The 16,860-nt window shown below is 38.5% G+C and overlaps 1 protein-coding gene across 13 annotated transcripts in view; it reads right to left on the reverse strand.

Annotated features, from left to right (window-relative positions):
• The window catches only part of LOC135107013 (kinesin light chain-like), a 100,456-nt gene that overhangs the window by 78,966 nt on the left and 4,630 nt on the right, over positions 1–16,860 (reverse strand). For 6 of the 13 annotated variants that reach the window (XR_010271548.1, XM_064016560.1, XM_064016561.1 and 3 more), the window contains exon 1: positions 13,212–13,816. The gene's annotated coding sequence lies outside the window, so the exon portion shown is untranslated. Of the gene's footprint in view, positions 1–13,211; positions 13,817–15,929; positions 15,981–16,860 lie in introns of those variants that run through there. The other 7 variants (XM_064016554.1, XM_064016555.1, XM_064016559.1 and 4 more) reach the window with 2 other exon arrangements.

A 16,860-nucleotide genomic window follows, 5' to 3' on the forward strand; every position in this document is an offset into this window, starting at 1 on the left:
CTACACTTTAAAGGAAAAGAAAAATAAATCAATAAAAAAGTTGGCATATTTAACTCCAAAGGCGTCTTGATACTCCTAAAACACCTTTCTATATATAACTTGACTTTACATAACCCAAGGTAAGTATAGCGGAGGTGGATGATCTTCCAGTGATTCCTAACGCCTACAACCAGTCACCCAAGTATCATCAGGGAGGAATATGACCTGAGAAGTGTCGCCTGACCCATTCCCGCGAGCCTCCTAGCAAACTCCGGCGGAACCTCCTGTCACGGTCAATAACCCCTGCTGCCTGCGACCTTTCAGAAGAGCAGAGGCGGCGTTCCTCAAGTGTGACACGTGCCTGACCTATCCACAGCCGACATTTATGACCTACAGAAGCAAGTCCTCTCATGGCTAATCGATGGTTTTACGCATGGCTTCATACTCTTCAGTTTTCATGTTTACGAAAAGGAAAGAAGAAACGGCTGAATTTTTAATGTTTTGTTGCCATTTTTTTCAAGTATTTTGTCTCTGTCTTTTTTTTTTCCTCTCCACTTTATGTTTTATAATCTAATTTGGATGCTAATGGAAAAATGGAGGAAGAAAGAATAGCTTAATACATTACCACAGTCCCCTTTTTTTTTTTAATCCATCCTAATCAAATACCACGTACAACAATCTGCTGACAAGAGTGGTGACAGTTTATCCCGCCAGAGTGCAATGGACTAATGCAAATAATCACAAAACAAGCGTCGCGTTAATAATATGAGAGACTGAATTGTGCAGTGTGAAGTCGGGCAGCTGATGGCAAGCATAAAATTTTAATTGCATATTGATCTTTTTTTATAAAGCTCAGTCAGTTCATGTAAAAGATCGCTATAGTAACTTCTTTTTTCTGATTAAGTAAATTCTACAGCAATACTATTAGCAATAACAATAATGGTTAAACACTTGAAAATAATGAAAGTCTTGTTGGCATTCACTCCATGGAAAGCAGATACTACTACTACTACTAATAATAATAATAATAATAATAACACCATTAACAACTATAATATAAGTAAACATGTACGTATGCACTATCAGAATTTATCACTGAAACACATGTCCTCCTGTACACTACTGATATTTCCCACACCTCCATGACGAACATATTTTGCCTATCAACCTTCACCTCTGCTGCGGTATAAGGAAACTCCCTTCAATACTGACTACATGCATCAGTGTCTTGTGTGAGAAAACACGCCTTGCAACCCTTTACCCTTTTACTTCTATCGCCATGCCTTATCAATATTCGGGGCACTGTTGAAAATTTGCACAAACACACACACACACACACACACACACACACACACACACACACACACACACACACACACACACACACACACACACAACGTAAATTTTGTCATTTATATGAAAAAAAAGGAGTAATATTTAAGACTAGTACAAAAATGTGTCTAGAGTTGTGGGTGACTGTGGAGAGAAAAAAAATGCTGAGAGAGAGAGAGAGAGAGAGAGAGAGAGAGAGAGAGAGAGAGAGAGAGAGAGAGAGAGAGAGAGAGAGAGAGAGAGAGAGAGAGAGAGAGAGAGAGAGAGAATACTAATCACATCTCAAACAATTACCACCCCCAACAAAGTAAACAAGGCCACGCGTCACGTGAAGTCACTCCGGTCGTTCATGAAGCATCACAGGCACCGAACAATACAAGGAAATCAGCAGACAACAAGAAAACGACACACCAAGGCCAGCATCCGCTCAGACGTAATAAATCGACCCACGCGCTCTTCCATCCCACCCGTTCTCCCACCAGCCAGCCGCCTTCCCTCTCCTCACCGTGCCTGCATTCACAAAGCACACAAGACCTTCATTAAAACACACCATCGGGGCTCTTTATGGGTACGAGCATGCATATAAAGACAGTTGCCCCCAATAGAGTTATCAGGAAGTCCAGTGATTTCCAAAAGTTTAAAAATCGAGAAATTAAAGCATGGACTAGTGATTTGAGATGTTTCAGTCTTGGGTGTCATTAATAGGCGTTATTAATGTGTTAAGTGGGTATTTTTCATGGTGCTCTGGGGAATGTTATTGAGGTTTTCAGTGTTGCCATGATTCCAGCGAGTGTATAGCAAGGTTTATGCACGTCAATGGAAACACCCATGAAGACACAACTGCAGCCATCCATGGGTTTTAAAACGACCAAGAAACAACTGGGGATGATATGTAGAGGTATGAGCTAGGTATTAATACATTTTATTTCATTTATCTATTTTACCAGAACATATAACTTATCTGGGCAACCAACCGTATACAGTCATGGTCAGAAGTAGATATATCTGGAGTACAGTACTTCCATTAATTTAAAATCCTCCAATCTACTGACACCCAGTTGCCAGATTTTGCAGGCAGTCAGCGGTCAAACTCAAAGACACACCAAAACACTTAAAGCACAGTAGAAGAGACTACGAATAAACTATTGACCATGACCGTACCTATCACTGAAACACGTGGCGAGGCAAACCGAAGGGACAGTACAAGATGACAACCCTGGACGAACGATACACAGCAACACACAACTAGTAAGGCAGCGAGGCACCACTCAGCACACACAGCCCCACCACCCCGCCTCCGTATATACACCGATGCGAACTTCTGGACCGTTCTTCCCAGCAGACCTCGGGTGAGCCGCCACGCAGATCGATGCCACTGTCTGTGTTCACATTACGTTGGTGAATGCTGCCGTTCTCCCTCTGTGCCTGATACCCCGTGATCCGCTCCACACACACACACACACACACCCACCCAAGGGCAGACATACAAGACCAGCTGTGTTTAGGATCTATAAATGGTTCCCTTTCGACACAGCTAAGTAGCGTAACTGATACCCTCTTTTTCTTCCCCTTGGTACTTTCATACAAGCAAAACACGGGAATAAACTTTAAAATATAATATAGAAAAAAAAATATGGCACAATGACGAGTAATTAACTTCACGGCAATAGTGTAATTTTAAATGAGAGAGAGAGAGAGAGAGAGAGAGAGAGAGAGAGAGAGAGAGAGAGAGAGAGAGAGAGAGAGAGAGAGAGAGAGAGAGAGAGAGAGTGCGCAATCATCGCCAGAGGAGCGGCTATCGAATCTGTACATGAGTGACGTCCATTGACAGAGGGTGATGCGTTGAGAAGCACCATGTCTTTATGAACACCGTCACGGAAAGGCAGCTGGGTTGGGGAATACACGCTCGCTGCCAGTACAGACCCTGATAGAAAGATGGGGTATGAAATTTTGCTGAGCTGGGCACGAATACTTAGGCTGGCGACAGATGGTAGTGAAGAAGCTTTTAGAGAGGTTTTGGCCGTATTCTCAAACGCTTCAGTTTTTGTGAAGGTTACTGGGGATTTCAAGGGTGTTTTCATGATTCTAGTGGTGGTCTAATAAGGATTCTGGTTCATCAATAGAAAAACAGCCACGAGAACTCAACTTATCTCTGTGGTCTTTGAAAATAGTCTTTGTGAGAAGGCAAGGCGTTTCAAAATACGGGCTTTGTTCCACTGAGGGCTGAGCTGATATGATGATGATGATGATGATGAAGATGATGATAATGATGATGATAATGATGATGATGATGCCATGCTTCTTATATTATGTTATGCACTGTGCTCATAAAAATAATCAAGTAAATCTACCAGAATGTGCTTTGATTTAATTTTCGCTTCGCTTATTACATCACTGTCCCTTTCTTCTTACACATGTACTTGTGAAGTATCTAAATCTAACGATCAAATAACAGCTTTACCTAATGCACATACAAATCCTACCCTAGCAATCTCTCCGTGCGCGTGTGATCCCGTAGCCTGACAATAGAAAGAACCTGAGAATATGTATTGAAATTATTAGCACGAAGGATACAAATGCATAGCAAAAAACAGGTACCTACATAAATAAATAGGTCAATACTCCTGAACCCGGGATATTTGTTCTCACCCCTACACACACACACACACACACACTATGGAGGGGAAACGAAGTATGCAATATTGTAAAGAGCAGCCAGCGGAGAGAGAGAGAGAGAGAGAGAGAGAGAGAGAGAGAGAGAGAGAGAGAGAGAGAGAGAGAGAGAGAGAGAGAGAGAGAGAGAGAGAGAGAGAGAGAGAGAGAGAGAGAGAGAGGCTTGCGTCATCCAACATAAAGCAGAACTCCTCGAACAATCTCTAATGAAATCACCACTCATGCACTACCACCACCACCACCACCACCACCACCACCCATCACTACCTGCACCCAATCCTTCAAAATCAAATGAAACGAGAGAGAGAGAGAGAGAGAGAGAGAGAGAGAGAGAGAGAGAGAGAGAGAGAGAGAGAGAGAGAGAGAGAGAGAGAGAGAGAGAGTAACGGAAGCATAAAAAAAATAATAATAATAAAATAAAATGAACCAAAGATTATACTATTTGAAGCTGCGTCTGGATGTCTGTCTGCCCATGAGAGAAACAGACAGGGAGAAACCACATTTGCGTCGCTTTTCTGTACTGCCACTATCGACTACTGCCATCTATGAACAAAACGTGTAATTAGTGAGGAACACCATCATGACAACAAAAGCTTTAATTCCGGTGAACGAACTATAATGGAAAAGTTGTGTTAGGAAACATTTTGAGCTCTAATCAGAACTATTTTCAAGCCAGAGGTAGATGGGTCACGTTTCCATTATTATCCACCCGTTTATTATGCAAAATTAAACTCTCACCAGAATCACGAAAACATCATAAAAAGCTGACACCTTCTATTAAAGCGTGTTAAAACCAAACAAGGTAAAATATTTGAGAAAGAAGTCCCTGTTGTAACGTGTAGGATCAGAATAGTTTACACACACACACACCTCAAACTAGAATATCATGAAGTCGCTATGTACAATAACGATGCCAAGTATTGTATTATAAGGAAGACAACAGACAATTTAACTTTCTCTGGTGTTTCTCATCTAATCAGTGTGGGAATCCCTCCCAGGTGCGATGCGTCACCCTCAGACGGTTAAGTTGTACTAGTTGCGAGTCAGGACCTCTACTCGATCGAAGACACTTAAATATATTAATATTAACTCTACATGGCTTTAATATATCAGGGAACACTAAAGAAAAACCATACTGCAATTCTTACATGCGTTAAATTTACACACAGTCTCCTCTTTGGTGTGCGCTGTCTAGTCTGGGGATCTCCGTTGTAAAAGCTTTAAGCCCTTCACACACTACATTCATTTCCACGTCCACCCTCCGCTACACCGTCAACAAACAAATGCATTTCACTTGGTCTTCTAAGCACATCAGCACTCCCTCGCACTGCAGATTTCTATCAGTATTTTTCCTGCTGCTGCCCTAATCAATTTAGATAAAAAAAAAAGTACACCAAACTGACTGTACCGTTCATTTGCATTTATTTATTACACAAGCCCTTTTCAATCGTTGCAAATAAGTTATTAAAGGATGTCTTTCATTTACCTGCATTAACACTCTTCTACCACAATCAGCCCTTGTTAAATTTTCCATCCCATTAAAGAGCTACTGACTGGCGGTGATGTTCCTCTTAAAAACTAGGGAACAATCTGTTAGAAAATAAAATGAAGGTAACATATTTTGATGCTACTTATAAATCTTAAATACGTGTGTGTGTGTGTGTGTGTGTGTGTGTGTGTGTGTGTGTGTGTGTGTGTGTGTGTGTGTGTGTGTGTGTGTGTGTGTGTGTGTGTGTGTGTAGAAAGGAAAAAAAAAAAAAATAGTATGCACATAGATTTTGTGGACACAGGCTCTTTCACTAAGCTGATATCGAGAATCAAAGTAATGGAAAATTAACAACCGAGAATTCATTGGGAGGAGTCACGAAGTAGAATGAATGTTAATATCAGAAAATGAGGAGGAAATATGTTGCAGTGGAACTAAAATCGACTAAAACAAAAACAAATCACTTAGGAAGTACAGCAGTTGAAAATGAAAGGACCTTAACCAAGAATGTGAATCAGTGCTGAAATCAAAGCAAACTAAATCAGAAAAAAAAAAAAAAAAAAAAAAAAAAGGAAAATTGTGCAACTGCAAAAATACTTATTAATATACTTACCCAAACATAATGTAACAATATAAATAAAAATAATCAATAGGAAAAAAAAAAGCAAGAGCAAGGAAAAAAACTATAAATAACCTGGTAGGAAATGTAATAATAAAAAAAAGACTTCAAAGATTGAGCAGAGATGAATCTTTTTTTTCACTCTTTGGAAATAATGTAATATAATAACCACAAATCAACAAAAAAAATAAACAAAATCACAAATTAAAATGAGACCCATGAGGGAGCCCAACTGGGAAGAAAAAAGGAGACAAATTCACTGAGCAAAAGAAAAATAAGAAAAAGGTAAATTATTTTCTAAAACTAACTCTACAAAACAGTGACATGGTGGAAGTGATAGTGTGAGGTGCAGCAAGTTAAAGAGTATGGGTCAACAGATAATGGTGAGAGAGAGAGAGAGAGAGAGAGAGAGAGAGAGAGAGAGAGAGAGAGAGAGAGAGAGAGAGAGAGAGAGAGAGAGAGAGAGAGAGAGAGAGAGAGAGAGAGAGAGAGAGAGAGATGCAATACATGCTGAAAGGAGAGAAAAATGGGGAATTACCAAAAGGGTAAAGATACGTATTTCTATATAAGGAGGGGATACAATATATATATATATATATATATATATATATATATATATATATATATATATATATATATATATATATATATATATATATATATATATATTATATATATGGTACAAAGGACAAAGTGATGGCAATGATTACCAAAGAAAAAAAATACATACTCTTTCAAAATTATATAAGCTTAAGTGTGTGTTTTTATACCCAAACTAACTATAACTCCATCATAAAAAAAAATAATAATAATAATTAATTAATTAATTAAATCAAAAATACGTTACAGAAACAGTGACAGGGCTAAGTGTGAATGATGTGTGGTGCTTTGTTTGGGCTGTCCCATGTGGGATTGCTGGCCTGCTATACGGAAAGATGATGTTTGCCTATGCATTTACTCAATGTTGATATTGTTACTTCCAAAATCCCAATATTTAAACTCAGGCTCAGCCATCCAACATACTGACTTTACTCACAAATTAAATGCACTCAATGGAATGATTTAAATACCATGAGTTTTTTTTTTTTTTTATCTACCATACTGTTGTGCTCTTCAGGAGTTTACTGCAATATGAAGAATATGAAGAATAAACTCCCTCTATCCCTCTAAGATAAAAACCTTAAATCCTGATGTTTGACACTCACTTTACAAGCATCTGGATGAACTCCTTAAACGAAAACAGTATGAACTTCAGGCACACATATCTTCACATGAAATTCCTTTCATCAGTTTACTGTGATGGAAACCAATTATAATCCAAGAAAGTAGTATTGGGTTATGAACATGTGTTCAAGTTTACCATTTTGGCAGTGAAAAATTCTATGACTGGGTTGTAATTGTAATGCTGGTGCTGAACAACCACACAGTGAATAAAACATGGGTATTTTTGTGTTCAAAGACATTGAAAGAACTGACTACATCTATGTCTACTTTTATCTTCCCTTTCTATAAAAGCCACCTGTTCCTTCAATGGAAGATGTAAGTCTACTTTTACCTTTCGTTTCTATAAAAGCTACCTGTTCCTTCAAAGGAATGGCAGTAGTAGTGACAACACCAGAGTGAAAAAAAAAAGTAATAGTTGATAAGGAAATCTTTCCGCTGTGGAATTAAAACACAAACAGCATGAAGTGAACAAAATGTCTTCCATCTGTTCCTCATAAACAAGTGGTAGCTAAGTGACACCATCCCTATTTGCTCCTCCCAGATATCTAATTTTCTCCTGAAGCTGCTGCAGCTGGCACAATCTGGCTTCTGGCATGACCCAATTCACAACAGCAACAACTACAGGAGGAATGAGATCCTACAAACTATCAAATATTAATGCTCCTGTCTCAAGCATACTGACATACCATACTATGAAGAATTAGCTTTATTTACATGATCTTGCTTTTCCTCATGCACCTTAGCTACCTAATGTGCAAATCACTTAATGCATCTTTCTTCTTCTGACAAATGGACGGAAAATAAACTTTTCCAAGGCACCGTTATCTATTATTCGCTTCTAGTTCCATGAAGTATGATTTCTTAACGTTTAAAGGGGTGATTCTCCTGCTTCAATTTAGTGCAAGTAGCCAAGAAGGGCAGCTTGTTTGTACATTCATGCCTTCTTGCTTACTCTGATGTGCTGGTATCTAAGAATGTGATGTGCTGGTATTTAAGAATTCATGTGTTCCTGGAACTGACTTTAAGGCACCATGGTTTTCTCGGCATTCTTATCATTTTCTGCTTTCAACATTCCTGTACATGGGTGCAAGCACCCAAGCATCATTCACATCAAACTGTTCACCACATCCTATAATCAAGTAAAATAATACATTTCCCATAAAAATTAATGATTAGAAATACTCCTTATTTTTTTTTTAATAATTCTCATCCATACTTAGGGATAAAATATGCAACCAGTACGGAAAAAAAAAAAAAAAGGCAAAACATCATGTGCATCTTTACTGATCTAATATATTATACTGGACTTGGCTAAACTCCATTCTTGCATCCTGATTTCAGCACCCATGAGGGTACCAGCAAGCCAGGTTAAGAAACATATTCAATGAAATAAATACTAGTCACAATACACATGTTAGTGAAAATATAAGATCAAAGAAGCCATTTGTTCAAATAACTGAAAACAGTGCTGTAAAAAAGGCAAAGCACAAGTGAAGTGAAGGCAGTTCACATAAAAATTCAGCCAAAAACCCTACACTAAATAAGAGGCACTTTTTATGTGTACAATGACATTCAATTCAGATTTCTATGTGACAGACACGAATACCAATGAAGCAGCAGCTACTTTCTAAACGTGGTCCATCACAAAAATACATGTTTTTTACTTATTTTTATACAGTAAGAATGATGGACATAAAACCACTTGAAACTCTTCATTTAACCCACTGTTCCACCTTCCCAACAAACCCAGGTAGGCATTCAAAAACCATGACCTCTAGTTCACTCAAAGACAAGGCATAATTTCAGAAGTGAGACCTTTTTAAACAGAGGCCCAGGCTGGCTATCACAGGACAACACACCTATGCTCGAGCACACTCCTTATGAACCATTTGTTGGTTTTACCTTGGAGTGAATCATATCCAATAATACTTGAGGCACCTGTAACTGAATTTTTGGCAATATACTGATGAAATTGCCTAAATCAAATAAGCCCTCCAAAAAATAAAAGGTTGTGGGAGCATCTTCTGTGATTGTCATGAATGTGAATGCATTATTTACAATGGCATTTAGATTTTAAAGGGCAGGTCATATGACAGCTCGCTTTGCCTTTTAAATCCATGTTGTTTGACACCAAAGTCATTTTTTGTTTTTTCTTGAATTTTAGCAGAATTTTTTAGATAATATTCTAGAGACATCTGGCATCCTTCATAGCTGGTGTGAGCCCACACCCTGCCAAAAGCCTAGTTGGTGAATGCATCAGTGTTGATGATTACAGCTCCAGAATATATTTGTGAATCCAGGCTTTGTGTGTCTGACTTCCTTCGGGTATTGCCCCACATGGTCTGAAGAAAGTAAAAAGAGTGGGAACACAATGGCATCATTTGGAGGAAAGAACAAACTGACAGACACTATCATCAACAGCCTCCAACACTACTACCAAATAATCCTGAACAGGAAGGTTAGCACAAGTGCTGCAGAAGTGAGAGCTGAAATATTATCTAACTTCTACTACTGCACATCTACTGATGAAAACCCACAGCATCATTTGTGTGCTCAAGGAGAAGATTCATGGTGTTTTTGTAATAAAAGCATTGCCCAAAAGGAAATACCTGCATCTCATAAGAAAATGAAAATATATTTTCACCTAACACACATCAGCTGAAGGAGATCAAGGCGATTTATGACCAACTCACGACTGACGACTTGCTGACTAAATGTATGAAAGGAATGACTCAAAACCACAATGAACACCTTCACTCACATATATGGAGGATTTGCCGAAAACATCGCAATGTCAACAAAAGGATGATCGACTTCACGGTTGCAACTGATGTCTCCAACTACACTATTGGTCATTTGAAAAGCTGTTTGATTGAATGCCTTAGGACTGAGAACACTGCTGAATTGCACAAGTATCTAGAAGAGAAGAATAAACCCATGGACACACCGTACAAGAGAAAGATGAAGAAGGAGAAGGTTCAACTTCACATGGAATATACTGCCGGCGGCTTCCGACTAGCATGGTGCTGCTAGAAAGAGCTGTTTTTTCTCATATGTAAGTTTTTTGCTCTTCAAATCATAACTGTAGCCTCAGTTTTTCTGCTATTGCTTTCATTTCTTTTATATTGTTTGTTGATCTTTTTTCTTTTAACTATGGAACTGTTTTCTTAAGTGTTTACTAATTATATATTTTATTTTTATCAAATTCCGAAAAAATTACCTAGGCGGCGAAAAAAATTTGTATATTATTTTTTTTCTGGCTTTAAAAATATATGTATGGATAATATAAATTCACCAATGTCTTTTAGAAATTATTACTTTAATCACTGGTATTTTTAAATTGTGTCAATGTTAATTACCTTTGGAGCTTATAGCAAATAAATTATGGGTAAATATGAGAAGGTTTTAACCCCCCCAAATTTTTTTTTTCTTTTCATGTATCATTTCACAAATGTCTACATACATAAGTAGCTACCATAGCTGTCTGCCAGTAAAATTTCATGTAAATTGATGCATTTATCACTAACTTCATGAAAATAAGGGGACAGGTCCTTAACAACATTTTCAGATTAATTTTTAAGTATGTATTTAATGTGTGTAAATGATACCAATGTGATGTCACGTATGATTGTTTGTTATATTCAGCTTCTGCGGTGTTACATGATTCACGCCACAGTAAGATTTTTTCCCCTTCTACAGGAGACCCTTCACAGGGTCTCTAGCAAAAGGCAACAAAATTCTAAAGAGAGAGAGAGAGAGAGAGAGAGAGAGAGAGAGAGAGAGAGAGAGAGAGAGAGAGAGAGAGAGAGAGAGAGAGAGAGAGAGAGAGAGAGAGAGAGAGAGAGAGCAAACACACTTCAAGTGCTAGTTCCTAAAAAGTGCCAAATGGAAAAAGTAAGATGAAAGATGGTAAGCATCTGGAATCCTCCCTCTTGAAAGAGTTCAAGTCAAGAGGATGAAATACAGGATCAAGAAGGGAATTCTAGAGTTTACCACAGATAGTGAAGAGTGGTGGACAGAATGGGGCTGTGCAGCAAGGCCACGGGAAGGGGGGCATGCAGTTAGCAAGATCAGAAGAGCAGTTAGTGTGAAAACAAAGGCAGAAGATAGCAAAAAATGCAATACTGTGGCAATGAGAGAGAGGCTGAAGAGAGCCAGTCTGACAAAAGGAGTTGATAAGTTGAAATGCTTTTGATTCCACCCTGTCTAAAAGTATGGTATGGGTGAAACCATCCCTGCCCCTCCCCCCCCAATACATGCAAAGCATACTCAATACAAGGATGGATAAGGCAACTGTACAGAGTTAGCAGCTGAAGGGGTGAAAAAAAAAGTGGCAGAGATGACTCAGAAGCTGTTTTGGCTAGAGATGAGATGTGAAGTTTCCAGTTTAGATTATAAGTAAAAGACAGACCGAGGGGACAGTTGAGTGTCACTGAAGAAGAGGGATAGTTATCTGGAAGATTGTGTTGAGTTGATAGATGGAGGAATTGAGATTTTGAGGCACTGAACAATACTAAGTTTGCTCTGCCCCAATCAGAAATTTTAGAGAGATCAGAAGTCAAGCATCCTATGGATTCCCTGCATAAGCTGTTTAATTCCTGAAGAGTTGGGCATCTATGGAAAGACTGACATATGGTTCATAAGGGGTGTGTTCGAGCATGCAAGTGTTGCCTCATAAGAGCTAGCAAGAGCCTCCATCTAGAAAAGCCCCACTTCTAAATCTCCAACTCATCCAGGTTGGACTAGAAATTAGGGACTGCACATGTATCTGCCAAGAAAATGGTTACATTTAATTTCAAACAGCTCTTCATTATACATCTCCAACTTCAGTTTCAGCAAAGCATCTTACCTGTTTGGCCAAACAAGTGCTATAAGGGAGAGGTGAAAGATGTTGCAGCATGCATCATGTTACACTTCTGTCTCATTACAAGGCGTGACCACTACCAAAGTAAGGTACATCTATTTCCAGATCTAAAATGCTATACTGTGTACATTGGTTTACATCTGAGTTCTGAGTGACTATGCCTCATAAATTACATATTTTTCTTACTTCCTACTGGTGGACTTTAAGAGGAAGCAAGTAGGAACTTCATTGCCACCACACAACTTGCACATCATCAATTAATTACATGCTAATAAACCAGTGACTACAAGCTGTTTTCAAGCTGACTTTATAAACCCAGATTTTGACTGTGGTTATACATACTGAAGATTAAGCAATTTCTCAGAGAATTATTTCCTAAGAAGATGTTATTTTTCACAAATAAGAATATGAAAGAATTATATGAAAAGTGGTCAAACAGACTGATGGACATAGATGAGAAATGATATTTAGTAAATAGAAGCTACCTTCTGTGGGTTTATTGGCTCCATATGTTCCCAAAAGACCAGAGGGAGAGATATAAGAATATCCCTACACAAAATAATAATTATATCACCATATCTTACCAGTATCTCACTCAGACTTATGTATTTGTCAAAGGTACAGCATGAGGAACACAAAATGCAGATGACTGAAGGCAGCTAGCTGCCCAGCCCCTCCCAGTACTGCCTGTTTTGTGGGAAAACTGCAATAATTATTTCCACTTCCAACACGAAAATAAATAAATAAATAAATAAAACATTAAATAAGTATTACTGCTGTTTAATATTCAGTAACAAGGAAATAGCTATAAAAAAAAAGGGAGTTATGCATAATGCAGCATGACAACCCACACAACTTTCTAAGAATTGACAACACAGAAGTGCGATCTATAATTCACCATCTTACCGCGTCACCTTCCCATATACAGCACGTACAAGGGACCACAGGTTGGAGAGATTTCATATGCTAAGCCGACTATTGGTCAACACAATACATGAAGTGAGCCTTATGACTGACAAGCCAAACCTACGTACCTACAGCAGGTGATTTGGTGTGACGGTGGTGTGGCTACAACAGCTAACTTCCTGAGGCACAACCTTGACAGAAGACCGAGGAGAAGATAATAAATGAAGCAGTGCCTGTATCCCAAGGTAGGTAATATGCTGGATGTGTGCAGTAGAGCGGAGAGGAAGGACTAAGGGCCGTGAAGGGAGGGAGTGACGAGCACCTTCCAGCCCCTCTCCACACGGGTACTCCCTCCTCTTATTTCACTGCTAGATAAGAGTCATTCACACCATAGGCCTTCCTGGGGAGTCCAATCGCAGTCAAAGCATTGCGTGAAGGGACCAGCAGAAAGAACAAGTCCTCGTCCACGGAAGGAAGGAGAGACACACCACGTCACGCCCCCGACACAACACTGAGACCACCTCAATGTCCGACTATACTCTGCATGGGGGGGGGACTCAATACTATTTAAACCCTCTCTCCACGTCCCTGCTGGCGATCAAAGGACGTCACGCACATGTATAGGGAGATGTTCGTAGTCTGAAGGCACAATTTCCTAAATATGAGCGAAAACAACGGTGAAAACCCCATTGATTCGCGACCAGTTATTATCGAATGGACTGCATTGGCAACTCGCTCCCTGCATCAGCTGTCACAGATCGGATTTCTCCTCCGGTATTACTGCGCCAACATAACAAAACGGATTCCTGTCCATACGATGTTTTAGGATAAGAAAAATACTATCAACTGTGACATATGTGAAATTTATGGGAAGGGAGGTAGCGTTCTTATTCCTCGTGCACCTGGCAGGGGAGCGCAAGGTGAGTCATGCGGTGGTGCCACATCTGCCTCTCCTGAGCCTTCGTCACGCCCGTCCGCGTCCGGATGTTCTTCGCACTACCTGACCCAAACCCTAATTAAACTGATTCCAAACATTTCGTGTGATATTGTCTTCTCAACCTGCTTCTATATATTTGATAAATGAAGATGGCAGCTTACAGATAAACTCATGACCACGAGAAGTATCCGAGACGTGGGAAAAAACAAGTTTAGCTTACAGAGCTGTCAAAAATAACGTAATACTGACACTACTAATAAAAAGACAATAAAAGCTACAAAATATAGCAGTGATCTATATACATATGTTAGCTATGAAGAATAGTACAGCAGTGGGCAATATAAATGTTTTCACAACCAAAGGAAAAATCTCTATGCAAGTACCAACAGTGTACAAACAAGTACAAGTTCACTTGATGAAATCATTCCCCTAACTTCAAGATACAGACACCTGTTTTTTGTCTGTTATACGTCCCAATCAACCGAAGCAGGACAGCCATATGGATGTTAACTTACAGATCTTGAATAGTGGAGGATGACATTCTAAAATCTAGAGGATGACATTCTAAAATCTAGAGCCATCTGCCCATTCTCTAAGATCAGATTTTGTTTCTGAAATCATGTAGGTATTGTTAAAAATTAGTACCATACGACGGCCATCTGTCTTAGTATAAATCCTTACCAGATGAGCTTATAATGGCAACAATTACAGCTATCGCCAGTATGTTCCGTCTCTAACACCTGTGCCTAACCTGACCGGATCGCAGGCATAACAATCCCCGCATCTCATAACAGTAATGATAATGATAAGCACCTACTTATGGTGTTGATAATAATTCCTTTGTTGCATACGACTGTGACTACATAGAGTGGTACATAGTGGTGGAGGATGGAATAACAGGAATAAAGGTAAATGCCTGATTAAAAAATAAATATGGTATAAATAGATTGCGCCAGTGTACACGTGACATGTATGTTAATAAAATACAGTGTTTGCTGAATGTTATAAATAAGGCAGAATATACAACTACTAGAATGTGGAAGGAACTGATAAAAGATAGACACTCAATGATTTCAAATGTATGCTGATGATGCCCTTTAAACAGCCAAGAGAAGAGAGAATCTGAAATTCATAGACTGCTGAGGACCACCAGGGACATGTATGTGAGGGCAGGACAGCAAAGCTAATGGACTTTAGGAGAAATGTTAACTGTGGAAAAAGGAGACTATAACTAATGTGCAGTTCCATTATAGAATGAGACCATAGAGGTTTCTGAAAGTTGAAGTATTTAAGAGGTGATAACTCATAACAAGTACTATACCTGTGCATATTGTATGCTTTAGGAAACCAGAATATAAAGCAGCACAGGATACAAAGCTGCTAAAGTTATGTATGCATGGATAAAAATCAGATCTCTAAGATGAAAGGAGAATACAGTACATAAAACAATTATTGTATGAGTACTGTTATTGCCATATTATAAGGTACACTGGTCTGGCATGAACAAAAAAAAATGGAATAGTATGTTGAGAGCAGTAAATGGTGAACCTAATTAATATAGACCACATGGAAAAAATAAATATATAGATCATAGGGGACAGGGATGTCATGAGCAAACAGAAAAGATCCCTCTTTTGATGTGCAAATACATTCAACAGCTCTAAAAATCAAAAGGCTTATTAAATTTAAGTTATTTAATTTGTCAAGGACTAGTTTGGAGCTTGAAGTTGATAACCTGAGCCTCAAAAGGTGTATGAGTGGTTTCTTAAAGTGCTTTCCTTTCCTGAGCCCGGATCTCCCCACTACATGATTACTGCACCAGCAATTCAACTCATAATGGTGGTGGTGATTATACACGTTGAATTTCAAAATATTCAGTGAATAGCAACAAAAAAGAAACTGTACTTACTCTTAGAGTGACGCCATACTCAAATCAACATCTCAGAAGTCGTCAGTCAGTCTGAAATGGATAAAAAACAAAAAGATAAATAAAATGAAGGTAAATAAATAAAATGAAGGATAGAGATATGTTTCTTCTTATAAGCACTGGACTAATTCCCCTCCACAGCAATCCCTTTAGATCATTCCTATCACTATCACCAGGCTTGTAATACAGGAAATATAGCTTCTATCAAGGCTTTCTTTTTTTTTGTAAATATTGTAGAGATCTTACACTTTAAGTGCTCAATTTGCAATATCAATACTTTGTATAACTCAGTAGTTTTATGAAACTGATCTCATAAATAAAATAACTGTTATTTTTGTACATGTTAGTTATTACTGTTCTCACTGCTGACAGCTCAAACAAAAAATAAACAATGGAGACAGGTTAAAAGCATTGACAGAAATCATAACAATGGAGACAACAGTTCTCCTCTTGATCTCCTAACACCCATCTAATTCTCTCTCTTTGAATTCTGACAAATGCCTTATCCAAATCAGCAAAAACCACAAATGGCTCTTTCTTCTTCTCTACACAACTCTCCACTCTCTTTAGTAGATGGTGACTTTAAAACTATCTCTCCATTATGTTAGCAATTCCTGTGTCCTGCACCTGCCTAATGACACTTACTATTCCTACAATATCACTGTTTCAGCTATCATCAGCATCAGCCTGACCCCAATGGTCAGGGTGCCTAAAATGAACTAAACGTAACTTATAAGCAAGTAATTCAATAAGAAGTTTAATATACTTTTTTCTGTGGAAATGTGATGATAAAAAAAAGAAAGAAAAATCCTGACATATCCAAATCAACATAGAAAATAATAACTTTAAAATCACACAAAGAAAATAGTGTTCTTATGCATACTCTCTCTCTCTCTCTCTCTCTCTCTCTCTC

This window comes from Scylla paramamosain, chromosome 14 (assembly GCF_035594125.1).
Source record: "Scylla paramamosain isolate STU-SP2022 chromosome 14, ASM3559412v1, whole genome shotgun sequence".
NCBI classification, from domain to species: Eukaryota; Metazoa; Arthropoda; class Malacostraca; order Decapoda; family Portunidae; genus Scylla; species Scylla paramamosain.